The sequence below is a fragment of the Sus scrofa genome, chromosome 1 (assembly GCF_000003025.6).
Source record: "Sus scrofa isolate TJ Tabasco breed Duroc chromosome 1, Sscrofa11.1, whole genome shotgun sequence".
NCBI classification, from domain to species: Eukaryota; Metazoa; Chordata; class Mammalia; order Artiodactyla; family Suidae; genus Sus; species Sus scrofa.
In genome coordinates, this window is record NC_010443.5 from 22,735,496 (window position 1) to 22,763,363 (window position 27,868).

At 37.7% G+C, this 27,868-nt stretch overlaps 1 protein-coding gene across 15 annotated transcripts in view; it reads right to left on the reverse strand.

The window, feature by feature from the left end:
- Window positions 1-27,868, reverse strand: part of ADGRG6 (adhesion G protein-coupled receptor G6) — a 140,158-nt gene that overhangs the window by 73,487 nt on the left and 38,803 nt on the right. Inside the window, exon 1 of one of the 15 annotated variants that reach the window (XM_021087248.1) lies at window positions 7,817-8,837. The exons of 13 other annotated variants lie outside the window; for them this stretch is intronic. The gene's annotated coding sequence lies outside the window, so the exon portion shown is untranslated. Of the gene's footprint in view, window positions 1-7,816; window positions 8,838-27,868 lie in introns of those variants that run through there. One more of the 15 variants, XM_021087274.1, reaches the window with a different exon arrangement.

Here is a 27,868-nt window from a genome sequence, read left to right on the forward strand (position 1 = left end):
TAGAGACTAACTGAGCTGGGGTGGAGGAGGTTTTATATAGCACTCAATATTACAAACCATGGAAGAGAACACTTAGGAAATAAATGTTTAAAGAGAATGCAAAAAATCAAGTTATCTTCTGGCAGATGGTATTTTTTTCTAAAATTCAAATAAATAACATCACTTTACATACGTGAAATATTTATAATTTTGAAAAATACTTTCACTTCTCCCATTTGTCTGTTATAGTTGGTAATGATATACCTGTGTGATGATCTCAGTTATTCATTCATTCATTCAGCAACTATCTATTGAGAGAATGCTATATGGTAGGCACTATTCTAAATAGTATATATCAATGAGCATGAAAGACAAAATCTCTGCCTGAATGATTCTTGCCTTCGGTTTTTGACTCACAGATAAACAAATAATAACATAATGACAGATGATAATAAGAGGTGGGAAGAAAAGTAAGACAATCACTTATTTCGCAATTATTATTTATCCAGGACCTGGTCACCAGCTGGAACCAGAAACCAAGGTCTACTGTCTTTCTATTGAGCAATGCTTTTGCAATTAATATTCACGTCGTTTTTAGACATTTATATAAATGTAGGCAATAGTCTCATTTATCCAATATTCTAGATAAATAAACTGTCATAAAACTGACACATACGCTTTCAAACTGTAAAGGACTTGCACCGTGCTAATGGAAATCATTCTCAATTTATTGTGTTCTTCCCTCTTTTACTGGGTTGCGTAGGATGAATATGCAATGACTTTTGTTGAAAATGGTAGTAATTACAAATATTACTTATTCTTCTATGACACAGTGAAATAGTTCAGAACTTATTAGATGTATTGTGCTGCTTGAGTTAGATTTTTCATTTTTTCCTTTCCCTGTAGCCACCCTGTGTGATACAGGGGTTTGCCTTGCCAACTCTGCTCTCCAACCATTCTTTCTAATGTGCCCTCCCTCGGGCTCCTCCTCCCTAAGTCTCCAACATCTTGCACAGGCCTGAGGATAGACAGGGGAAATAATTTATGATCATCAAATACTGATCAAATGCCTTCACTTATCCATCCCTGGAGCACCACGCTCCTCTCCTTGAAGCACTGTTCAGAGCAGTTGGGTCACTTCCCTACTTGAGACGTCTGCTTATTGTCTGGATCCCCCACTCTTCTCTAGGCTCAAGGAGCAGAGGATATGGACTGTCATAATCACCATAGTGCTCCTCAGGCCCTCACAGCACCCCTGGCACATGGGAGACCTTTGATAAGATTTGCTAAATTTATGAATAAATAAATGAGTAGCTTAAATGAATGAAACCATCCTTGGGGAGTTCCTGTTGTGGCTCAGCAGGTTAAGAATCCGACTAGTATCCATGAGGCTATAGATTCGATCCCTGGCCTTGCTCAGTGGATTAAAGGATCCAGCACTGCCAAGAGCTGCAATATAGGTCACAGATGCAAGCTCTGATCTGGCGTTGCCGTGGCTGTGGCCTAAGTCAGTTGTTGTTGCTCCCATTTGACCCCTAGCCTGGGAACTTCCATATGCCATGGGTACCGCCCTAAAAAGACAAGAAAACAAACAACAACGACAACAAAAGACCACACAGTTAAAGAACGACTAAATTCAGTCTAGGAAATTAAGCCAAAGTATAAGTCCAAAAACAGAGAGTGCATGAGGTCTGGGTTATCTCTCTGGATGGGGTTTCGGGATTCTTTCTTCCAATGATTTCACTCACAGCAGACGACTGAAATGACGGGGCCCCTCTGCCACTGCACTTTCTGTACCTCGGGCTCAGGAGAGAGAAGTGACCCTAGCAGATTAACAATAACGTAACCAATAAAAGGCACTGAAGATTATAAAAGAAAAAAAGAAAGGAAATAAGATACAACCCCTGTGTGGTCCTAAGATGATGCAGGCAGCATCATTTTTCCAAAAGCACACCATCTTCTATATCCAAGACCCAAGTCATGTTCACAATTTTCTTTATCATTTTATATTATTTTGGCTGAACTCATCCCTCGAGCTAATGAAAGGTACAAAAACAATTCAATCTGACTGACCTCATGATTACGGAATCTTGAACAAGTTAATTTCTCTGTACCTTGGTTTCGCCACTTTACACTGGTGGTAATAAAATCACCCACCAACTATGGTTCTTGGAAGGGCTAGATGGATTAGTCCTGGAAAGTCCTGGAAGCTGTACTGGCTACACAGTTAGCACTATTTAAGTGCTGGCCATTACTAAAATCTGTGCATCAATAATTTGAGAGAAAAAACAGCATTCTACCTTAAACAGAATCTCTTTTTCCCTTAGGCACTCATTGTGATAGAAAAGAGAAGACATCCATAATGATCATTTACAAAGCACTTAAAACATTCTTCTGTATGATTCTCACCTACAGTAATGAAACAGCATTTAGACATAATGCTACCAAATGGCGATGATCTTAATTACTTGGATGAAATGTCAATTAAACTAGGCACTGTATCACTATTTTCATTACATTTATAAATCACTTCACAGTAAAGGGCTATTGCCTATATCATCTCACTTGGCATCGTAACAACCCTGGGAATTAGTACTGCCTCCATCTTCAGATGAAACTAAGGTTGTTAGAGATTATATAACTTGCCCGAAGTAACATATCTAATTGATAGCAGGACCAAGATGCAAACCAGCTCTTTTGAATATAAGTCTAGGGTTTTTCTAGAGGAGAAAAAAAAGTTGCCAAGATTAAATAAAAGACAGCAAAGTGGTGAGCTTAAGTCCTCTTTTAAGAGACAATGCTTTTTAATGGCCAATTTCTTAAACATAGTGTAATCACCCCCAAATTAATATATTTTAAGAAACTAGTTTGGAACATTTTAGCGAAAACTATTAGATTGAAATATAGTGCTCTGGATTTGCCCATTTGGAGCAATCAAATGTCATTGCTAATTTATTTCTACACTATGAGCCAGTTCATTGAGAAATTAATTTGCTCTCTCTTCTAGGTGGGGCTACTTAAAAAGATGGCAACTGAAATAGCCACTGAATAAGGCCTCGGTAAAACCAGAGTTAACATACCTGCTTAAAGCTACCCAATTCCAAACATCTGGCTCTAGTTGTTCTCAAAGACACATAACATAGTCACACCCATAACTTATAAAAGCAACATTTTCAGGTAATCCAAACAAACAATTCTACCCTTGGTTCTTGCCCATGCTTGCAATGTTTAGCAATAATTTACTTGCGCATATTTTCACAAAACTTTATTCTTCAAAGAAACTCAAATCTAAAATGGAAAAGGCCCCAGCCATGTCAAAGGCTATCTCAATTTATTAAAAAAAATTTATATATAGATTTAATAACTGTTATCTCATGGAGATTTTTTAATCTGATATTTGGATTCTTACTCCACCCTTGCTATGAGTACATGTCTATAAATCAAATACTGTGTTCTTTAAAATCCAAGACAGGAGTATCAGATCCCAAGAGATAAATCAAAAGAGATCAATTTTAGCTGCTTTCAACACAGATCTGTAGATGAAATGACTCTTCTTTCCTATACTGTGTTAAGAGGTGAACAAAATGAATGCACTTAACTTACATCTTGTCTTTTTAATGTGAATATGTGTAAAACTGCCCCTAAAGAATTTGTTGGAGAACCTGGCCGGTGAAAAAAAAATCTCCAGAAAATTTGCTTAAGTTGTCGGTTCAGTTTTCATCTATTCAAAATCTGTTTGAATTATCTATGTGAATCTATTAAATTCCAACGAAGAGCTGCTTAAAAGGGTTTAAAATATTTAGTAGAAGTTCCTGTTGTGGCTCAGTGCTAACGAATCCAACTAGTATCCATGGGAACGCAGGTTTGATCCCTGGTCTCACTCAGTGGGTTAAAGATCTGGCGTTGCCACAAGCTGCAGTGTAGGTTACAGACACAGCTTGGATCTGGCATTGCTGTTGCTGTGGCTGTGGCACAGGCTGGCAGCTACATCTCCCATTTGACCCTTAGCCTGGGAACTTCCATATGCTGCGAGTACAGCCCTAAAAAGATAAAAATAAAATGTTTAGTAGCCTTGGTGGTTTCTGAAGATTAACCCTAAGGGCCAGCAACTGAGGACTCTAGGATCAGCCTGATGCCTAAATCATTACAAAGCCTGGACTGTCATATCATTTCTCCACATCAAGTGAAATGCTGCCAGATATAACTTCACTGAAATGTAAAATATAAATAATACTTTAGATGCTGGCATGTGTTAAAAGACTGATAATACACAGAACTGAACGACTTCATCAAAGTAAGTCAATTTAAGTGATTTCAGGCCTCTATGCATATTTTTTTCAGGATGGCAAGGAATCTGAAGGCAATCTGGCTGTGACATCTGCGTTTCTGTTAATGTGACAGACTTGGCAAGCGTCTCCACACTCTCTCACCACTCTTCTTCAAGTTCTGCACTCAAAGATAGCATTTCCATGCAGGGGAAAGTCACTCTTACACCAAGGTTACTGTGGTCATTCCATTCTCCTGTTAGAACTTCCAGCAGCCAAGCAAGGATATCAGTTTGCTCCCCAACTCCTCCTAAAACACTGGTTGCCCCAGAGTCAACTAGAAAATTGTTTCATTTCCCTCTGTGATGTTTCAACCTCAGAATCTTCTTTGGAAGCACCACAAACATGAAGCTACTTCAATGACTTACACATGAGTTCAGTTTGACCTTGCTAGAAAACTAAAAGAAGTTGAACTGAAGGCTCCTTGATGAGGCACCACTAAGGCTTAACAATTTTTTGAATCTCCCAAGAGATTCATATGCACCACACCCTCAAACTCATTTCTGTCTTCTGTAATACTGTTAATGTTTAAACTTTGAATTCTGTTTTTTCATAATCACCTTGGCATGAGAACATTCCACATTTAACCGGAAAAGGTAATATTTTCAGAAGATCCAAACAAATGAACTGTTGTAAATCCTTCTAGAGTAGCTTATTATGTAGATATATCTCTTGCAAGAGGATTAAACATACAAGCGCACAAGTGCATGCATTTGCACACACACCCACTGACATTTTCATGGGAAACTCTTCTCTCTAAAGCAGTGGTTGAGTGTTTCTCCCACTGCTAAAGAAACAAACAAAGGCGACCCATAATTTGACACAATCTAAAGCTGGCTGGTCTATCACTTGATTTACTTTCTGGTTAATACATTCAACTTTCTTATCCTCTTCCTTCCTTCCTGCACTTCAAACCTCTAACGATGTATTAATTTAGCCATGGACCTTCTTGCTCTCTAATGCACAGACTTCTGAGCACCACTGGAATGAATTCACAGAAGCATGAATATTATACTAAAGAGGCTTCCAACTTGATCTTGCTCACCCTCTGCAACATTCGACGCCTCTGAACCCTCCCTGATTCTGAGTCTCTCCACTCATTTCCTACTATCTTCTCGTTCTCCTCCAGCCATTCCCTGTGCCATCTCTGAGGTTTTTCTGCTCTCCTGACCCTTATAATCCTTGCTGTTCAAAGTATGGCCCTCAGACCAACAACAGCAGCGGCAGCAGCAGCTAGGAGTTTGTCAGACAAGTGGAATCATCCAGACCTGCTAAACAAAAACCGTATTTTAACAAGATTTTCTGATGACTCACAAGCAAATTAAAATCTGAAAAATGCAGCTTTATGTAATAATATGCTACAGAAGCTATTCACAATCTCCACCCATGCACCTGCTCCCAAGAGGATCTACCCCTTCCCCGAATCTCTTACTGTCACATTGCAAGAGACCGCGAGGGGAAGACCCCAGATTTGGAAGGAACCAAATCATGGGCTTGGAGACTCAGTCAGATTCTCTCTCTGAGAATTTGAAGTTAAAGACCCAGATAATTTGTTCAGAGAATGATCAACTAAAGAATAACAAAATTATATAAACTCTAAGGTAGCAGCTTCCTTGGCCACTTGCAAACAAAGACACCAATGGGCAAAGAAAAGATAAAGAGAGAAAATGCAGAAAATGGAGAGAGGAGAGAACACCAGACCTCTGAAAAGCACAGAAGCTTTAATTCTAGACACTCCATGTTCAGTAATCAACAGAGGAGCTGTTCTTTGTGGTTTGTCCTTGGATTCGATGTCAAGAACTCTTATACCTACTGTGCCATTTCTTCTCTTGATCCAGCATTAGCGGGTTTCTGATCCTTACAACCAAGGCTGCCCCAAGACAGTCCTTTATGGAGCTGTCCTCTGGCTTCAGTTTTTCTTCCCCCACCCCCAATGCTCATTCTGTCTGGGTGATCTCATCTAAACACAGGCCTCCGTTATGTCCAAATGGTGATGACAGACATACTCTACTGACCACCACTCCCACATTCATGAATGTCCTACTCAACATCTCCACCTGGATATCCCATAGACTTTCTCAACCCAAAGACCATTTCTCAAACCTCTGATCCATGTTTAAGTGCTGGTTGTGTGAAAATCATCCAAGCTAGGACTCTGAATGTCCCTTCTCCCTTCCCTCTTCCACGCCCCTTCAAACAGTTTGTCAAGGACTATGACATTATTTCATTCACACTTCTTTCATTCATCCCCTTCTCTCAATCCCATGGTCACTTAGTTTAAGATTATTACCTTTGCTCTCTTGGAAAAAAAGCTCAGTAACTCATCTTTTTATCAACAGTCTTGTCACCTTCAATTCACCCTCTATATCACTACAGAAAAGATCTATAAAAATGCAAGTATAAAAATATTTTCTCTAACTTGAAGTATTCTCTGGGATCCAACAAGACTATCATCTTTGAATGACACACACAGGACTCCATGTTTGCCCTGTTCCCACTGTCTAACCCATCTCTCAGCATACCCTCCCCACATTAATTCACTCAATTAATATCGATTATGCATCTATGTTCTTGGCACTGTGCTAGATGCTGGGAATACTGTTGTGGGCAAGATATAACCCTGACTATGGACGGTATAGATTATTGCAAATACAGATAAATAAGTAGATAGTGATAAGACAATGTGAAAATTGCTCTAGTGGAGCCAGTAGACAACTGCAATAACCTAGGGTCTTAGATCTCATGGGAAAAGAGCCATTTCTGACAGGCAAGAAAGAGGGTGAGAACTGAATATGCAGCAGAGAAGTGGGCCAAGTGAAGAGGGGATGCAGCGGAGAAAAAGAAAAGAGGTACTGGGCAGTAGAATCAGCAGGTTGCAAAGGCTTGCAGGTGAGAGAGCACATGGGTTGTTCCAGTAACTTAAGAGTTGAGTTTAGCTGAAGCAGAATGTGCAAAGTGAGAAGAAACATGAGATAAAGATGGCAAGGTAGGCAGAGATTAGATTCTGCAGAGATTAGATTCTGCAGGATTTTGTATGACATGCTAAAGAAAATTCTAAAATACAGTAAGAGCAGTAGGAAAAATAAAAAGGTTTTAATTATGGGAAAGTAAATAATCAGATTTGTATTTAGCACGGATATTTTTTAAAACCTCCTCTTGTACACATAAACAACACAAAATTGCTAGTGAACAAAGACAGTTGTAAGATTCACCGCAGTCTAACCCAAAGGATTGACAGATGACAAGGACAGAGACAAAGAACAGCAAGCTACCCGGGCAGCCTGTTTGTGGAAAGACAACAGCAGTCACAGTGGTGGGGGAAGATTAATACTACAAAGATTCAGTGAAGCAAAGCCTAACTGTTGATTGAGAAGACATAAAGGCAGCAAAGTGACCAATCTAGTGTTTCTCGAAGATCTGTCTTACTTTAATGTCTTATTACCCCTTAAAAAACTCCCCAAACTGAGGGAACTAAAACAAAACAAAACAAAACCAAAAAAAAGCCCACTCACCAAATATTCATTTCACTTGCGAATGTCACAGAAAATTTTTCCGTATGGATTATCTAGGCAGCGCTCAGGCTAAAACTGGCTTAGCATTACCCAGAAAAAATATTGCCAACTAAGTGGAGAATGTCTTAGCCTAATATAAGCTAATTATAGTTCTAATGCCCATGAAGGCAATGATGTCATTATTGGCTAAACAGTGCATGACTAATTTCTTGAGCACATGAATGTCACTAATGAGCTAGCCACGTAAAGTACTTGGACTCTGCTTGGCTCACAGTGAGCTTCTCAAATAATCTTCATTTTTAACACTGTGATTGTGGTTGCTATCTAGCAGCAAAGCATGTTACTCATATTTCAGTTTGTTCACTTGGTTCAATTTCCTGGGTCCCTACTTCCAATCATTTTCAGTTTTCTTTTAGATATCTTTACATATGGCTACCAGAGGGTGGTCAGAGGAAAGGTAGGAGTAAAACGTTATTGCTTCCAATTTACTCTGTTATGTGGGTGCAGGTGAAGAACAGGAAATTAACAGCTAGAACAAATTTTGGTTTTACAAACTTGCCCTCCCAATAAGCTGGGAAAATATACTGGGAAGAAGATGGCAGCAGCTGGGTAAGTGTGCATCTTAGCTCAAATTTTCCAAATGAGCCTTTAATTTGAGGACATAAAAAAAAAAAAAACCCACTCAGGTTTGTACACATAAATGGAAGCAGTTTAAATAGTCAAGGTTTGGAGCAAAGCAAATTATAGATGCAACTGGCATAATTTCGCCCCTTTGTGGAATATAAACATCTTAGTAATAACAAAGATCTGATGTAAAAATTACACAATAGAGATTTTTAAAGATAAACAAAAATTTTTTTTCAGTAAAACCTTCCATTTTATACACAAATAGGCTGTTTAAATACACTGTCTAACTGCCTTAAGTTAATCCATCACTGGAATTAATTACTTTTCAAAATATTTATGTAATGTTAACTCTGCACATAGTATAATATATTAGAGGAGTGTGTGAGAGAAGCAGAGAGAAAAACAGATTATCTCAAGTTTTTTTGCTGTTGAATTTTATTTTATTTTATTATTATTATTTTTTTTTTGTCTTTTGTCTTTTGTTGTTGTTGTTGTTGTTGTTGCTATTTCTTGGGCCGCTCCTGCGGCATATGGAGATTCCCAGGCTAGGGGTTGAATCGGAGCTGTAGCCACTGGCCTACGCCAGAGCCACAGCAACGCGGGATCCGAGCCGCGTCTGCAACCTACACCACAGCTCACGGCAACACCGGATCGTTAACCCACTGAGCAAGGGCAGGGACCGAACCCGCAACCTCATGGTTCCTAGTCGGATTCGTTAACCACTGCGCCACGATGGGAACTCCAGCTGTTGAATTTTTAAAAGATTTCTTCTAGTTCAACTCCTTTCTAGCTAAATCACAAGGTCTAGATGATTTAAAAAAATTTATTATTACTTAGGAAGCTGAACTAGAAGGTTTCTCAAGATCCTTCCCAGATCTGGAGTTCTCACTGTGGCTCAACCACTTAAGGACCCAATGTTGTCTCCATGAGGATGCAGGTTCGATCCCTGGCCTCGCTCAATGGATTATGTATGTGGCGTTGCCACAAGCTGCAGTGTAAGCCAAAGATGCCGCTTGAATCCAGTGCTGCTATGGTATTATGTAGGCTGCAGCTACAGCTCTGATTTGACCCCTGGCCCAGGAACTTCCATATGCTGCAGGTGCAACCGTTTAAAAAAAAAAAAAATCCTTCCCAGATTTAAATTACACATTTCAAGGTATTTTCTTTAAAGTGTGATTACAAGCCATATAAACCCACAAACCCATCTTTGGAGATGCAGAGAAATAAAAATAACAACTACTGTAATAACAACTAATATTTAGTGAGTGATTACTTGTGCCAGATTAGAGGAGATAAGAGGAGACTAAATTGCCTTCCTCTTTAAATAATCTACAGTTATATGACTATTTGGCACATATTACAAGTGAATCACAGTGGGTTGTGCTCTTGGTGAGCAACTAGCCATGGAGGCCTTGGTTTCCACATCTGAAAGAAATGTCTCTTCTGGTTCTTAAACCCTAGGATGAGTGATAGATTTAGGTCCTCACGCACATCAGAGTTTCAACTGCTCCCACTACTAGTAAGAACCACCCAAGAAGGTTATGAAGACATCTCACACTTCCCTAAGGAAAGGACTGTGCTGACATATAGTTCAAGAGATTGTGAGGCAAGAGAGTCTTTGTGAGTATTCATGAGTCTCAAGCTTGTTTGTGTTATTTGTCCTTAAATTGTGTTATTTGGAGCCTTAAATCAGCAAGTGCAGGTTGAATGTAGGTGGAGCGAATGGTCGGCAAACATCCTGGCTTCTGGGATATATTCCGACTACTCAAGAAATTTCCACATCTTGCTAACAGTACTTATTGTGCTATTTTGAATATTGCTGGCTTAGAATTACAGAGCAAGCTGTGACAAATTGTGAAGATTTAGAGTGTGGTTACATCAGGAAAAAAAATCACCTCCTTTCTACGTAATACAGCTGTTTTTGTTTGTACTTGATGCCTACCAGCTTACTCTACAAAAGAAAAAAAAAATCACCTCTCGCTTTCATAAAGTTAATACACCTACTGAGCAATGGGTACATCTTGGTTTGCCACACGACTGCCAAAATGTTTATCAAATTTCACAATGCACTGGGTCAGGGACAAAGTGACGTAGGTGCTAACTTCCTACAGCCTCTGGCAGGTTATGTACATTCAGGAAACTCAGTCTGTTTCTCCACATTTAAAATGCTTCACCTCTGCCCCCAGGGAGCCTCCACATCAATGGCCAAGTCTGCAGCAAGAGCACCCTTGAAGAAGTTCACAAAGTTCACCATGCTGTATAATTATAAGTTTCCAGGATGGTATAAAAATCTACTTGCTTGCTGTCTTCTTTCAGCCAGCTTTATTTTTAAACTTCAGAAAAATGGAAGAGTGACTTGTTATAGATGGGTGAATAAGGCCACACCTGCAAGCAAGCCAGAGAGGAGGCCAAACCACCAAAAGTGGGTGGGCTGGGTGGTCTACAGAGCAAACAGGGCAGTGTGTTTCCAGATGGAGGTGCAGACCTAAGAACAGAAGTTCGTCAGTGCTGGAGAGGGCTGACCTGGGGCAAACCTCACTGTCACTGGAGAGTGGAGGAGAACTCAGGCTGCACACAGCTGCTCTACTCACTATCGGAGGAGCTGAGCCATCACTCAGAATTTCTGTAAAACTGCTTCTATGCTCTCAATTGCCATTTAGCTTTGCAGTGTTGTTTGGGGGAAAGAGAAATATTATTTTAACATACAGATTCCTTTTGCAATCCCATTTAGAACATCAAGTGGGTAGGTTTTGCAGGGTGTTCTCTAAGGAAGTTAATGTGAATAAGAGATATGATACTATGCCTTTTCAGTACAAGGTATAAGACATAATTCAGTCACCCTCACTCTTTGTCAAAATAACACTGATGGAGAGGCAGACTGAACCCCGGTGATCACTGAAATTACATTAAAGAGGTCCATCGTACAGAAAATCTGAAAGGGAAATTTCAAACAATGGCAATTTGGGATTCCAAGAAATACAAAGCTTTCTATACACACGTCATTTTCCCAGGGAGGGGCAGATGATAGAAAGGCTATGTGCCATTTCGGCACCAAATCTCAATCCAAAAAAACACGAGAAACTTCAGGTTTTTTGATTCTTTGATAATGGGTTAAATTAAACAGAAGATATTTGGATAACAGAGCTTTCCTGAAAATTATTTGCTAGGATCATTTCAGTAAAATACTCAAGGAAATCAAAGGGATCTTCTTTTCCAATACAATTGGCTAACTTTCTATTTGGGGGATGAGCAAGACATCAGGCATTTTGCTGAAGGACCACCCAGCCAACGTGGTGCTACGTAGAAGGACTGGCAGCCTCACCATGCAAAACAGGTGAGAAAAAATGAAGTTAACTGAAATTTTAATAAAAGTTATTATATGCTTATAAAGCAATGTCAGTTTTGTATACATGTGATATTTCCTGAAAGGAACACTTTTTCAAATCATCAAAAATATTTTTCTTTTTTTTTTTTATCAAACTGTAAGTCATGATTCAAAAGTGAACAATGCAGATGACATTCCTTGGTCACCATCTGTTTCAAAATGCACATAGTCGGTAAGAAATATATGAATCATGCTGAACTTAAAATGTAGGCCAAAGCTCTTGGCTAAAACATTAAAGACAAGAGTTCTCAGTGACTGAAAAACTTAATGTATAGCTGACAAAGACAAGATCATATCTGGTCATTAACAACTTAAACACAGCAAAGTCCATGTTCACAGAAGAATATGAGAAGTGCCAACCTTTAAAGGATGGCCCAGCTTGCCACTTCTGTTTACTGTATTTAAACATTTGCTCACAGAAGAGCTGAAAATTAAACACCTATAGTTCACAGGAGGTCTTTTGGACACAAACATAAGTTTCCATTTGAACTGGCTTTGGAGTTGCTCCTATGCCAACATCTGTACAGCTGTTCTCAGTACGTAAACCCTCCATACACTTGACTAGAAATAGCACATTGCCTGGCTGGAACTTTTTGCACAGCATTTCAGTGAAAGACACCACTGTCCTCTAAGGCACATTATTCAACAATTAGATTTGGGCGGCTGAAGCAAAAGACAAAGGCACCACTATATCCTATTTAGTTCTATCGATTTGCTTCATGATGTCATTTTTAGGTACAGCCTTTCAAATCACAGTTTGATTTTTTAACAGGGCTTCTAGTGATGTAGAAACTGTGTAAAAAGATGTACATCCACCTCCTAGCATACAGTCTTTTCAGAAGTATAAAAAAATAAGGACTTTAGTTAACAAAAGTTCATGTTAGAGTAACCTTTCTGTCAAAACCATTAATAAAAGCAAATTTTAATGTTAATGACATTTTAATGAAAAAAGTACATCCAATTATATCCCACCACATCCAAGTAATGTAAAGGTACTGATCCTATATTCATCACACTGGAAAAAGGAAATAAAAAAGAAAAGGTAACAAAGATAAAGCCAATGCCCAGTTGATTGGATCCAGGATTTTAGGGGCAGGCTGGAGGAACATTCTGCACTAAGAATATTTGATTTAAGTTGTGACTAAATCATCTCAAGATGAGTGGCATCTTGTTAGCTATAACTGGAACATCATTATGGCAGATTAAACTATCACATTTTCCTCTCAACCTCCCTTGGTAACTGGTGGTAAGAAGTACAGAGAAGTAAAATAAAATAAAGTTTGGACATAACTTGGGTGGGAGCCCTTTGCTCTCTGCTTCCTCTTTGATTCTTTGGGTTATATCCAATAAAAATGGAAGTAGAGAGAAAAAAATGGGTATCGCTACGATGACCCACTTATCTTGAGTTCAAACTGTGACATTGTTTAATGCCAGTACACAAAGTTACAGATTTCCTTCATCCCACATAGAGAAAGGCTTGCCTTTTTTGTTTGTTTGGGTTTGTTTGGTTCGGTTTGGTTTGCTTGAGGGGGGAGTCTGAAAATCTTGTGTTACACACTCTGAAATTCAAGACTATTTTTCTGGGCACTCTTCATCTAATTTTATTTGCTTGCTTTCTTTGTCAGATTGTTTTTATTGATTAAATACCACAAATTCATAAGATGAGCCATGCTAAAAAATAAAAGTAAACAATAAAAAACGATGAAATTCTACATGCACATACATGACGTGTGTGCCTTCTAGACACATAAACTATGTAAATGCAGACAATCTGCATGAGGTCAGGCTGCACAGCTACTTCATTCTCTGCTAAATCTCCAGTGTCCAGTGATTCAGCACTCAAATACCCAGAAATTGAGAATAGAACACACACAACACACACACACACACACACACACACACACACACGTACTTCAAAATATACACATTAATATACATACTTTTACATATATTTTAAATATATGTATTATAATTTTAATCAATTAATTACATTACAATTAAAGAAGTAATTGGGATTCTTACATGATAGAAAAACACCAAGTTGTTTGTTCTTTCTTGGTCATGATAAAAGTTGAACCAGAAGTTCATTCCAGGCTAAGATTATATTTGTTTTTTTTAATTAATTAATTTTTATTAAAAAATTTATTAGTTGATTTACAATGTTCTGTCAATTTCTTCTGTGCAGCAAAGTGACCCGGTCATATATATATATATATGATATATAACAGAATATATTTATATATACATTCTGTTTCTCATATTATCTGAGGCTAAGATATTTCTTATATTATTAGGCTAAGATAATATACTTGATTTCATAAAACATATTTGCTTCACTCTAATCAATCTATACTTAGCCAGAACACACTATGTGTAAAGAATATGTTGTAAGTATTAAAGAAGAAAATGATTTAACTTAAGGAAAAACAAGAAGCCATAGCAGAGGGGGCATCAATTTCCTGAAGTCGAAGGGGACTGAACTTAAGTCCAGTGTTGACTTTATACATTTTTTCATCTTAAACTGCCCGGACCTATTATCAATAACATTCAGTAGTGTATTACTGCTTGCAGAAATCCACCCCAGGCCCCTCATTTTACAAATGCGGAAGCTAAGGCCTAGAGATACAAATTAACTTGCTTGAGCGAACATTATTAATTAAAATTAAAATGAGAATCATTTCTGTTTGCCAACTATGGTAAATGCAAATATTCTCTAATATGTTTGTGCTTGTACTATATTTAAACACAGAAAATAAATTTTAACATGCATAAGTGTCTCGAGGTATGTATGATTATCTTTCTATATGTAAATTAAATTCTTATAACAACCTTACAAAGTACAGTAAATCACTATTTTATTGATCAGAAAATCACTATTTTATTGATCAGAAATCTTGTAAACTGAGATTTCTGTATATCCTTTAATGCATTACTTTTTTTTTTTTTTTTTTAATATGGCTGCACTGGCAGCATATGGAAGTTCTTGAGCCAGGGACTGAATCCAAGCCATAGCTGCAACCTCTGCCACAGCTTCGGCAACACCACATCATTTAACCCACTGCGCTGGACTGGGAATTGAACCTGGGACCCGAACCATGACAGTCGGATTCTTAACCCACTGCACCATAGCAGGAACTCCTTAATGCATTACCTTTGCTTGTATAATCTAGTCTGTACAATTCTGAAAGTCAGGGATCACATCTAACCTGGTTTATCAACATTACATGCTAAATCCATTTCTAGTGGTGGCAGTAAATATGGCCACAGTATCAACAATGACAATTAATACAATCCTGAGGTTTTCTCTAAATCAAAGGATGTTAAACAATCTCAGAATTTAGATAATCCACTCTATACCTTTCTCACTGTAAGAAAAAGCAACATGAAAAGAACAAGAGCTCTGGAGTCAGGGAGACTTGCCAATTGTATGTGATCCTGGACAACTCAACCTCTTTAAACCTCTGCTCTTCTTAGGAAAAGGAAGACATCACCTCCTTTTAGTGGTTACTGACACTGTGACTTAGTGAAACCCTATATAAAGTGCTATACAAAGTGGCTGACATGTAGTCATTCAACTACTGGTGATGTTACAGATGCTGCTGAACCCTGGCCGGACACCACTTCAGGACTGTACTCGTTTTCTCAGATGCCGAGACTGTTAACCAACCACTGGCAGCTCACAGGTGAGTCTCTCTCACAAGACGGCCATCATCTGAAGAGACACCTCACCCAAAGTCACGCTCACCTCCGAGAGCAGCCTCTATGCAGTGACTGACTACAGCAGGGGTACAAGGGCCAATCTCCTGCCCCAATCAGAGACATCCTGGCGTCCTGGCCCCAGAGCTGCCTGAAGTACCTTCCGGGGCTGTTTTTGTGACACCTCTCTCTGGAGGTGTCTCTGGAAGAAAATGACTCCCTCTACACCTCCTACATCTGATCTCCACCTCAACATCCAAGTCGCAGGAAGAACTCAACCTGCAACATCTGGTCACTTCATTGTCTTATGACTGAATGAAACAGTAGGCAATGAAGACGCTCAGTAAAGAAATCTCCATGGAAACTGCAGTGATATCATAGAAAAATACTGAAGTAAGAATTAAAAGAGTTACGTATGGTTCTAGTCATTACCTATGAATGTTGGGTCACTTTAGTATCTCAGCTTTAATGGTTTAAAATGTGAGGGCATTATGACTTTGACTTAACATTTAGGCACCCTCATTTTAGTTCCCTCTTTAGGACCTAGTATTTCTACCAGGCCTGAATAAAATTACCTGTATCAAAAAAAAATCAAATTGAGATTTTCATCAAATCTCAATCAATTCACAGACCCAAGAGGACTAATTTAAAGATTGTCTTAGCAGATAGTGGAATGCAGAACTTCCCAGATTAATTTAACCAAGTGATGGTTCATTAAATAATCCATCATGGAATATTAATCAATATATTATTGATCAGTGAAACTTCCCATATTACGATTAAGATTTCAAATAATTTTTAGGAAATGAGTTCTTTTTCTATGAAGTCTAAATATCTCAGAAGGAAACCGTGTGCTCAAATACTGCTTTGCTCATAAGCCATGAAATTTTTTGAAGCAAAGACAGGAAGTTATTTAGTCACTGAAGTGCATTTTCTATTCATGCTGAAGTGGCAGATGTTTTCAGATGATGTTAGGAATGAACAGAGGAGAAAATTAGAAAAAGATATTTTCCATTATCCTATTTTTACCAATCCAAAGATACACATCATTCCTGTTGGAAACACGACCTATCTCACGCCTATATCTAAATTTGCCTCTTCCTTTTGATCTTTTAACATTTTGATGCAAAGTCCAATTATAAGACAGCTCAGTTGATCAAAGACGGGTTTTCATATTCCCTTTGATGTATCCTCGGGAGGGCTTAACAAACATGATTTTAAAAATATACTGTACTAGAATATAAACCTATCACACTCATATTTGTTTTTTATTGAATTTCTGGTAAGCAAGTGGTGTGAGGAGTCTCAAAACCTTAATTCTACCACGTAGCTAATGGGTTCAGAAAAATCCAACCACAAAAACATAATCACAGTAGTTCTCTGTAAAGAGGTACCTGAAACCTCATTGATTACAACACTTAAAATGTTCCCTGTGAAGGTCAAATTCAAAACATATTTATGAAAAATAAACCTTTATGTTTAGATTTTAAATCTGTTGGCCAGAAAAAACATGGTAGCTTGGTCCAGAATATAAAAAACTAACATAGAAATCCAGGAGAATATTTAGCTACCTTCTTCAAACAAAAACCCTTGTCAGTGCTTGGAAGCTATGGTGAAGAGCTCCCCAAGAATTTACAAATCAGATTGTTCTTTAAGGCATTAAAATTTTAACTCTTTTGCATGGATACCAACAGACATTGTCATCTTAGAAAAAGAGAATCTTTCTGAGAAGAGTAAGACTTGACTAGCATCAGAATGAATGTGGAGAAATACCGTAAGTGTGGTAAAAGGAAAATCTAAGGCACCTACGTACTGTACTAAGCCAGCAAGAAAATCCTTGTGCCACCAAGATCGAGCCTCTCATGAAATGGATACTCAAGGCTCATTTGGACTGAGAAGGTTAAAAGACTCATCACAATCTTTTAACTCATACTCAGACCACTATGTGGCTTCTTACTTTAAGAGGTGTACCATCTACTCTTCTGGCTCCTCTGTTAGATATTATGTATCAATAAATTGGCTCATTAAAATTTGGCTTCTCAAGTAAAGAGATATCCCCATGACAACAATGTCAGCAGGGGTAATATTAAAAATACTTAACAACCCATAACAATTAGGATGGGTTTGACTCTGAACAAGTACAAGAGATGCTGGCCAAGAAAGCGGTCATTAAAAACAGCTGAATATCATCAGCTCTGACTCAGATTTCAGTACTTCCTTTTACTTGTAAATAAACTCTCAGTTACTGGTTTTAATATTTTTCTTCTCTTATACTGTAAGGTCATGAACACGGGGATGTATTAATTCCTGGCCCTGGTCCTGAAAATGAATAAATGAATGAATGAACAAACAGACAAGTACTAACTTGAATGAATCTACCATTAAGAGATGGATTCACTTTCACAATAGGTTCAAAAGCAAACTTTTGAGACTCGAAGACTGAAGGTTAGTCCAATTCACCAAGGCAAGGTGTAGCCTTTAGCAAAGTCACCTGGGAGAAGGTTTTAGCTGCCTTCCAGCAAGCACCCCACTATTTTGACCCAGCCCTCCAGATACCCTGGGGATTTTCCCTCAGAGAACCTTCAATGAGATTACCAACCTAAGAAAAACGACTTGACATTCTTTGTCTTCTCAACACAAAATCTAAGCTAAAACAACCAACAAATTTAACGGATTAGGAAAACTCAATTTTGCCACAAATTAAAGTCTGGCTAGCAGTTACAAGTTTGATTATCGAAACACTTTAATCATGTAATAAACTTCACTTTTACTTGTTATGCTTTAGCCCAGACTAGTAGTAGCCATGTTGCCATTGAGAAAAATGCATTTTTAGTTGATGGAATTATTTGGTCATAAATTTACATGAAACATAAACCATCTCAAAGGGTACATTCAGAACATTCTGGTGGGGTGCTAATATTTATGCTATTTCTGTTTCCTTCCCCTTTGTGTGTCAGAAACGCTCACTAAAAATTCATGCATTTAACTGGCATGTAAACCAGAAAGACTATTTTTAATTCAAACACAGTTGGGCATGATGTAAAAAGACTTCTAATCAAAAATCAAGGTTTAGTACAGTGTTTTATATTTTTAAACCCAACTTTTGTTTAGTATTTTCATTAGGTGTACTGTCTTTATAGATATCAGCCAACAACTATAAATAGAACAGCCTTCATTATGACCACCAAGAACACCAAGGTATTTTTTTCAAGTTACACACATTTTCCCTTAGTCCAGTTCCTAAGTGAAAACTAAAGAAAGATCAGAGGCAATTGCATTTTTATATCAAAAACTCTCAATGGATCAACAAATTGGTAGCACCTATTTCTCATTTGCCACTGTAGGAAATTCTTCAGTCATGCAAAGCTTTTAACTGCCAAATGAATATTTATTAAATCACCCTTTGACTTTTTTTTAATGTGGCAATCTTTTATTTTTCCATCATACTTAGACCTTCAGACTAAGTTTACTTTTGTTGTAGTTGTAATTCGAATACAAAATTATTTTAATTAAAAAAACACTTTTCTTCTGATTATAAAAATAAAAGAACACTTGGGAAAATGACTCTTATAATCAACAGTATTTTACAACCCAATTATTGAATGACTCAATTCGATCTTTATTGAGGCTGGTTTGACCCTCAATCCTCCTAATCTCCCAATCCACTTTTCTGCCTTGTTCTACTCTTAGGTACCTGAAATTATTTGAAATGGGAGTAGAATCAGTTCATTTAATAATATCCCCATCATCTAAAGGGATTTTCAAATATCCTTATAGTCATCAATCAATTTTACTGCAAAGACAACTTGATAACTGCAGTTTTAGCTTCATACTGAATATCAATCACTATGTTAGACATGTTACAAGTTGCGTATGTGTGTGTCCTCTACGTATCCTTTCCATTAAATCTTATGGACCAATTACTGCCTAAAATAGAATGGACCAATTACAGACAGAGGGCTTTTTATTTACAGTTTTAAGGCATCTAGCTACTGTAACAAAAGTTTTTGGAAAAGGTAGTACCTCATAATACATCACATAGTATCAACTGTCAAAAAAAACCCCATCATTTACCTAGTTAATTGTAAAAGTTACTAGATGGTCTAGCCTCAAAAATGTCCTTCCCATAATGAGAATCCTTTAAATATTCTTCCACGCTAGTTATTTAAAGTATATCTATAGCTAACTGCCAAGTTAATTTTACATGCATCCAAAAGGGTAAAATCATGCCATACCTTTTAAAACTGGACATTCTGTGTGTACTGAAGACATGACCTAGGATAGCTCTGTGTGCTAAAACTTTCACATGTGTGATGTGTAAAATACTCAATTGCATTAATAATGCATTTCAAACATCCTTTTCACAACAAAGTTATAGTATAGCAAAAAACATTTATACTGATGAGCACATTGTTAGATGGTTTTTTCTCAAGTATGTATTTCTTTTACTTGAGCTTATGTAATATTTTCCATATCACTAATACTTTGGAAACAAAACAGTCAATGACAGCATCTGGAAAAGGCTTTTTTTTTTCACTTTTCACAGAATAATAAATCATGTATAAGCATGTAAGCTAGATCTTTCTGATTTCCCTATGAATGCCCTTTCAAGTCTTCCAAACCCCTCCCCCCCCAAAAAAAATCCAGTAGGAACTGTAGCTATTGTTCAAGAGAGATAGCTTTCATGCATTCATTTAGAATTCCGATAAACTTTAGAAACAGGAATTCAGTGCTGTAAATTTTAAGTATTAGTGAAAGGTACCATATAAAAAACTGAGGTATTATAAATCTCAAGGTTTCGGTCCAGGAGAATGTAAAGTAAGAACTTCCCCTTTTTGAATTGTGTTTTCTTCTGATAGATATTTCACATAAAAAGTCTTGACTTTTTGTACCTTATTAAAATAAATAAGTGAACTGCAAATTCTCATGTCTCTGGATCTATTACTCTAACAGTTATGGATGATTAAACATTATGAGGCTTGGAAACGAAATGTATTTTTCCAATACAGAGACTCTTGCTCTCTTCTTCAATGGCAGTTAAAATATTAAAGTTACTTTTATATTGCTCAAATTTTAAAACCTATACTTTACAGATTTTTAAATAAATTATAATCTATAAAAATATTTAGCTCTAAGAACTTTATCTTCTTATCTTTCACAGAACGATTTCACTACATTAGCGAAATAGCATAATTTAAGATAAACAGTAAATGAAGATCTTATTCAAAGATACTGATGGCCCTCCCCATTTTTACTAAAAGTGATAAACATAATACGTTTTTCTGAATTTTATTAAAAGTAGAATTTAATATTGCATTTGCTTAGAGATGGTTCACTATCTCTGGCTATTGAATTTTTTTAAAGATACTGTTATTTTCTTACTTCCAAGTATTCTTTATTCCAATAACAAAGTAAGTTCTCTTTAAGTTCTTCATGACTGGGAAGAATACACAGGCACTTATCCAGGTATCACTGAAATTACTAAACAAAAATACCCAAAAAGCAGATGATTAATTTCATGTGATTGTCAAAAACACATATCCCATTTAACAGAAAATGCAGAGTATACACTTATACATGAGTAGTTATATTTTTACATAGTTTAATATAAAGAATCCATTCATATGTATCTGGGAGCCATGTTGGGGCACGTGTACCAGTAACAGTTTATGGGTAAATCAGAAGTCAGAATTTCATCTGTATTTTCAGCAGATATTACACTTATCTAAATATATTTTTAAATAAATAAAATTGGATCTTTTCATTCCTTTTCCTCTTCTAAAAGCTCAATACATACTTACAGTGTGGAGATTATAATTTATGCCAGATGAGTATGAGTGAAAACTGATTTCATTTATGTTTCTACTGTGTGATCGGCTTTATTAAAGAATTATGATAACTTTTAAAAATTGCTTATAATGTTAGTAAATGTTTAAAAAAAAATCTCTGAAGAAAAATGGAAGCAATACTACTACCAGGTTTGTGGCTTCCTAATTTTGATTTTGGTTTAAAAGAAACAACTGAAATAGCCAATTAACGATGAAAACTTCTTTATGCTTTATTTAGATGGTAAAGCTTTAACAAGACTGCTCAAAAACTAGAAATTTTATAATAAATATTTTCAATTTGGAGTTCCCGTCGCGGTGCAGTGGTTAACAAATCCGACTAGGAACCATGAGGTTGTGGGTTCTATTCCCGGCCTTGCTCAGTGGGTTAAGGATCCGGCGTTGCCGTGAGCTGTGGTGTAGATTGCAGATGCGGCTCGGATCCCGAGTTGCTGTGGCTCTGGCGTAGGCTGGCGGCTACAGCTCCAATTCGACCCCTAGCCTGGGAACCTCCATGTGCCACGGGAGTAGCCCTAGAAAAGCCAAAAAAAAAATAAATAAAATTAAAAAAATATATTTTTTCAATTTAATGGTAGGGATCATTTCTCCCTAAATTTTTTTCAAAGTATATATTCTGCGCCATGGACTGGTAAGGATAGTTTGATTTTCCCTTAATATAGAATAATTATAATTCAAGACATTATTATTTCTCATGTTAAATAATGATTGCTGTACTTACAGCATAAATATGGGTTGAGAAAGCACTGTAGAAATGGGTCTCCTCTGGAATCTGATTTTTGGGATAAATCCCCAAGATAATTAGTTTCCTAATGTTTTTCCTTTCAACAATTTTCTCTTGCCTCTGGAAAACTTTTTTCCACTCAGTTATACTTTGCCTCTTGCTACAACTCTGCAAAACTCACACTGCCTGCCTTCCACTCCAGTTTAGTCCCTCTTTGCACAGGGTTCCTAGAGCAGCAGGCCCTGATAACCAATTGAGTTGCTAAACACTGGAACTATCTGCCTCTTAAGAGATGAACTGCAACAAAAAAGTGTCTTCCAAATTAACCCAAAATGACAAGACTTAGGATGCATGAGGTTCGAATCAGATTCCACTTGGACACTCATTTTAATTAGTCAAGTTCAGTGATCTGGTTTTTTTTTTAAAAAATATGGTGTTCATTGGTCAAATGTTCACAGAATTATAGAACTCTAACTGGAACAGAATTGAGAGCATATCCACTGTTTCATTTTATAATTTAGAAGAAGGAGGAGGAAGAGGAGAAAGAGGAGAAGGTGGAAGGAGGATGCAAAATGTTCAAAGTCACAGAGTTACTCAGCGGCATCACTATGATCAGAATCTTGTTCTCAGAGTTCCCGTCGTGGCTCAGTGGTTGACGAACCTGATTAGTATCCAGGTTCGAACCCTGGCCTTGTTCAGTGAGTTAAGGATCTGGCATTGCCGTGAGCTGTGGTGTAGGCCACAGCTTGGATCCCAAGTTGCTGTGGCTGTGCTGTATGCCAGCAGTTACATCTCCAATTGGACTCCTGGCCTGGGAACCTCCATTTGCTGCAGGTCTGGCCCTAAAAAGACAAAAGACCAAAAAAAAGAAGAAGCTTGCTCTCCATTTACACTTCCAGGCAAGCCATAAACCAAGGTCTTTATTTTCCATTTTTAAAAAATATTAAACTCTTACACTATGCTAGGCAGCCCAACAAGGTGGACACTATTAATAGCCCTACTGAATAGTAATAAAACCAAGACTTAAAGAGAAATTAGTCACTGTCAAGTCACGAAGCCTCCCAGTGGTGGAACCTGGATTCAAACTCTAGGAATCTGCTCCAGGGCCTCCCACCACCCATGGAGCACCATTGCTGACCACCTTCCAATGCACAAGTCAGGTCAAAGTGGTCATTCCCCACTCTGAAGACCTCTTTCATTCTCAAAATCCACTAACAAGAGGCTGACTCTCTAACGCATTCCTCTTAATTTTTTTAATTTTTTTTTTCAAGGCATCTTTCCACCATGACTTCCTAATTCAGTTCCAACCCCTGCATTTTATGAGACTATTATTTCTCATAAATACTTAAAATGTTTCAACCGAGGTCATCCTACAATACCATAAAGTCCAAGAAGACCAGAGAAAATGATGCAGTGGGGCAGTTCTCTACAAGTCTAAATCCCTTAATTTAACATGAGAGTGTCCTCAGAGACTTTATGGTAACAGAAACATTCACTCCATATAGACTTCCAATAGATGCTCTAAGCTTTTAAAAGTTACCCACTGGCAACTCAACAATTTCACTGATTACAAGCTAAAGATTTCTGTGATTCTACTTGGAATGAGTAGGGGGACAAGAGCTTCTCTCTCTGGAAAAGTCTACAACTCAAAGGGCCTAAGAGTTAAGAAAGAAAAGAAACCTCATTATTTCTTGATTTTATTCTTAAAGGAAGAGTGAGGATGTATTCTTTACAATTTTTTCTTAGTAAACAAAATTTTTGTTTTACATGATGTACATGTGAGCACTTTTGATTATACACTCTATAATCTTATTATCTGTATCTGTGAGAGCACTTCTAATTTCTTACAAGTGACCTTCCTATCATTATAACCTCCTATAGTGAACTTAATGCACACACGGGGGAAACTGAATAAATACAGGGTTATTCATGAACAGGGAGACTTGTACATAGTAGATAATCAATAAACATTTGGTAATACCCAAATTGCCACAGACGGACACTTACTCTTGGGAACACTTCTGCCTTCCATATTGTCTTTCTTTCCAAACAACTTTCAGCAGGGTCAGTACATTAGCATAACTACACTGGTTAACCTAACTCGCGCTTCCAATATTTCTCTTTTCACAGATGTGTAGTTAGTTATAGGAAAGATGTCCTGGTCCCACAGCACATATAAGCTACTGTTAATGTACAATATTAATGATTAACAAGATGTTAACTTTATTAAACAAGAGTGGCTTGGGAGTTCCCGTCATGGCTCAGGGGTTAATGAACCCAGCTAGTAACCATGAGGTGGCGGGTTCGATCCCTGGCCTCGCTCACTGGGTTAAGGATCCTGCAATGCCGTGAGCTGTGGTGTAGGTCGCAGGTGCGGCTCAGATCCTATGTTGCTGTGCTGTGGCCTAGGCCAGTAGCTACAGCTTCAATTCGACCCCTAGCCTGGGAACCTCCATATGCCGCAGGTGTGGCCCGTGGCCCGGAAAAAAAAAAAAAAAAGAGTGGCTTAGCACTGCCTAACTCTGCATCTAATATTTATCTGTAGGTCATGAGCAAAACACACACATATATAACAATGCAACACAGACGGGAATGCTTACCCTATTGTGTTGAAAAGTAATACATGAGAATAAAAGTTAAAAAAAAAATCACCTGGTTTCTAAAGTTTCAGTGGTGAAAGGCAATACAGAAACAACTATCTGGCATTAAATAGAGAGGACTGTAATGAAAAGATTAAGTAGGTTAATTTCACAGTGGTTTTTATTTTGTACTTCTAGTAAAGCACACAACAATCCTTAAAGTCAAAACATCCCAGGAGCGTGGAGGGTCTTGAAGAAGGCCTGCTCGTGATTGCCAAGTGTGGCAGAGCACTGTACAAACCTAGCTCTTGATGTCAAAAAAGAATTATGTTTTTTTAACATAAAACAATACCAGTAACGATATGAATGAAAAATCTGGGTACTCAAGCTAAGCAGAAGCAGAGAAAAAGAAACGGCCAACATTGGTCTCGGTACACATTTTTGGCACTGCCTGAGGCAAGGAGGGATTCTAAGTTTAGTGTGGTTTCTAGAAAGCTCTGAGATCAGCCTTGATATAACCATACTTGATAGTTCCTAAATCAAGTCCTTAGTTTCGGTGCCTTATGCCAATTTTTACCCTCTGCTGGTCTCCAGCTTCTCAAGGCAGCTACAGTGGCATTAGGCCTCCAATGCCAAAAGGCAGTTTACGATAGAGAAAGGAATCTTTACCTGCCTGGTCCTTGCATGAGCTCCAAGCAAACTACTGAACTCTATCTAGGAAGTGACTGTGAAAGTTTGTGCATAGCAAGCGTCAGATCCTCAACAGGGTCCCTGACTCAAAAACTGTAGAATACTGTTAACAAATACAAATGGTTAAATCAATATCCGAGGTTTTGATAACAGCTAAGACACCTAACAAATTAATAACTGTTCTGAAGGTGAAGATTTAAGAACACAGAGATAAAATTCTTACCTTAACTTAGAGAGCTGATACAATGTCAATTACATCCAGTGAGATGGGGGTTATGTTTGTATCTATGAAGGTGTGGGTGAATTTGACAAATTTCTGGAACAATTAGTTAGCCATTGGGAGAAAAGTCCATTTATATTTGGGTTGCTTCCAAGTTCATGTGTGTGGGGGGGTGGGTAATAGCTATTACTATTTTAATTAAATTTTAAAAAAATAATTAAAATGGCTCAATTACACATCAGCTGAAATTAAGAACTATACTTAAATTCTTTACAATTATTTCTGGGACTAGGATTATAATGTATAAATCTAATGATGTTAACTATATTATAATGATTATGAAATGGTAATTACCTTGAGAACTCTTTGAATTAAAGTGATAGCAAAGAAAATTAATTTAGATATTTTAAAGTTTTATAGCTAAAATGAAGCTGATGATATATCAATGCAAAGTTTTTAGCCATTATTTAAATACCAAGTATTTGTGCTAAATCTTTTAATTTATGGAATAAAATTTATAGTCTTATTTAGAGCCTTCACTAAGAATTAAATTATTGAACTACAACCAAATAAAATTAGGTTTTCTCAACATAGTTTAAAGCATAACTTTAATGTTATTAAAATTAGAGATTTTGGAGTTCCATTGTGGCTCAGCGGTAGAGAATCCAACTAGCATCCATGAGGAGGCGAGTTCAATCCCTGGCCTCACTCAGTGGGTTAAGGATCTGGTGTTGCCATGAGCTTACAGGTTGCAGACATGGTTTGGATCCCACATTGCTGTGGCTGTGGCACAGGCCAGCAGCCGCAGCTCTGATTCGACCCCTAGCCTGGGAACTTCCATATGCCGAAAGTGAGGCCCTAAAAAAGACAAAAAAAAAAAAAAAAAGAGAGAGAGAGATTTATATCTTGAATATAGTATCAAAGATATAGGGAGGGCATAAAAATTCATTGTCAGCATTTTTATTAATTTTCAACATAAGAAGTATATTTAAATTCAGTGTCAAACATGCATATAAAATGACCTGATACTAACTAGTCACTAATAATATTCATTTTGCCTAAGTCCATAGGAGATGCACTAGAAGGCTATAGAATGCCTCCTCTCTCAGGTAGGTAGCTACCTAGCCGCACACAAGAGGCTGGAATCAGGCTGAGCATGCCTAGTTAGGCCTTCACAAAGTACCAATCATTTAAGTCCTTCTAGCTGTAAAGTCAGTTTGCAGCTACCTTCACAGGGAAGAACCATCAGAAGAAGAAAGCTGTTTATCCCTAACATACGTTATTGCCATTTTTCTAGTTTGTTTTAGTTGCATTGCTTGAGTCATACTTCAGCATTCACCAAAAGAGTCCGCATAAGATTAAAACAGAACAACAATCCATTTTGTTTTAATTATAACTTAGAAAAGACAAAGTGCAGGGGTTCCCATTGTGCCGCAGCAGAAATGAATCTGACTAGGAACTATGAGGTTGTGGGTTCAATCCCTGTCCTTGCTCAGTGGGTTAAGGATCTGGCGTTGCCGTGAGTTGTGGTTTAGGTCACAGCTGCGGCTCGGATCCTGCATTGCTCTGGCTGTGGTGTAGGCCGGCAAACGTAGCTCTGATTCGACCCCAAGCCAGGGAACCTCCATATGCCCCCAGGTGCAGCCTTAAAAAAACAAAAACAAAAACAAAAGTGCAAAATTCTTAAACCATGATGCCATCTGAATACTTCCAATACATGGTAATTTTGTTCACCCTAAGAGTTCTTTTTTTTTTTTTCTTTTTTTGGTAATACACAGTCCCAAACTCACAAAGACTACAAGATCATATGAAATTCTTGAAGACACGTAACATTATAATAAAATGCCAGCATTTTATCCTAAAGAATGCTAATGGCAGGAAAATTTGTGGATGAAAGCTGGAGAGAATGGTCTCTGAAATTTATTCAAAAAGAGAAAAAAATGTCCCTACAGAGGCAGCCTGTGGTGGAAGGGACACTGCACTGATGAATGCAGACCTGGGCACCAGCCTGTCCAGCAGGTCCTGAACCCCTGTGTGCTTCAGCTCCCTCACTTGCACACTCTGACACTGAAGCCCTCGCGTGGTCTCCACTCTGATGTCTCCATGTTCGTAAGAAGTACACTGTCACCCTGGGATGGAGAATATCAGATTTGAAACCACACTGCTCTAAGGAGCTTTCTGGGCTAGTTCTTGTAACCATATCAACTTGGACAGTTACAAGATCTCTCACAAACTCAGTCTGCTCACATGTATAATAATAAGAATACCACCCCTCTATAGAGGTTGTC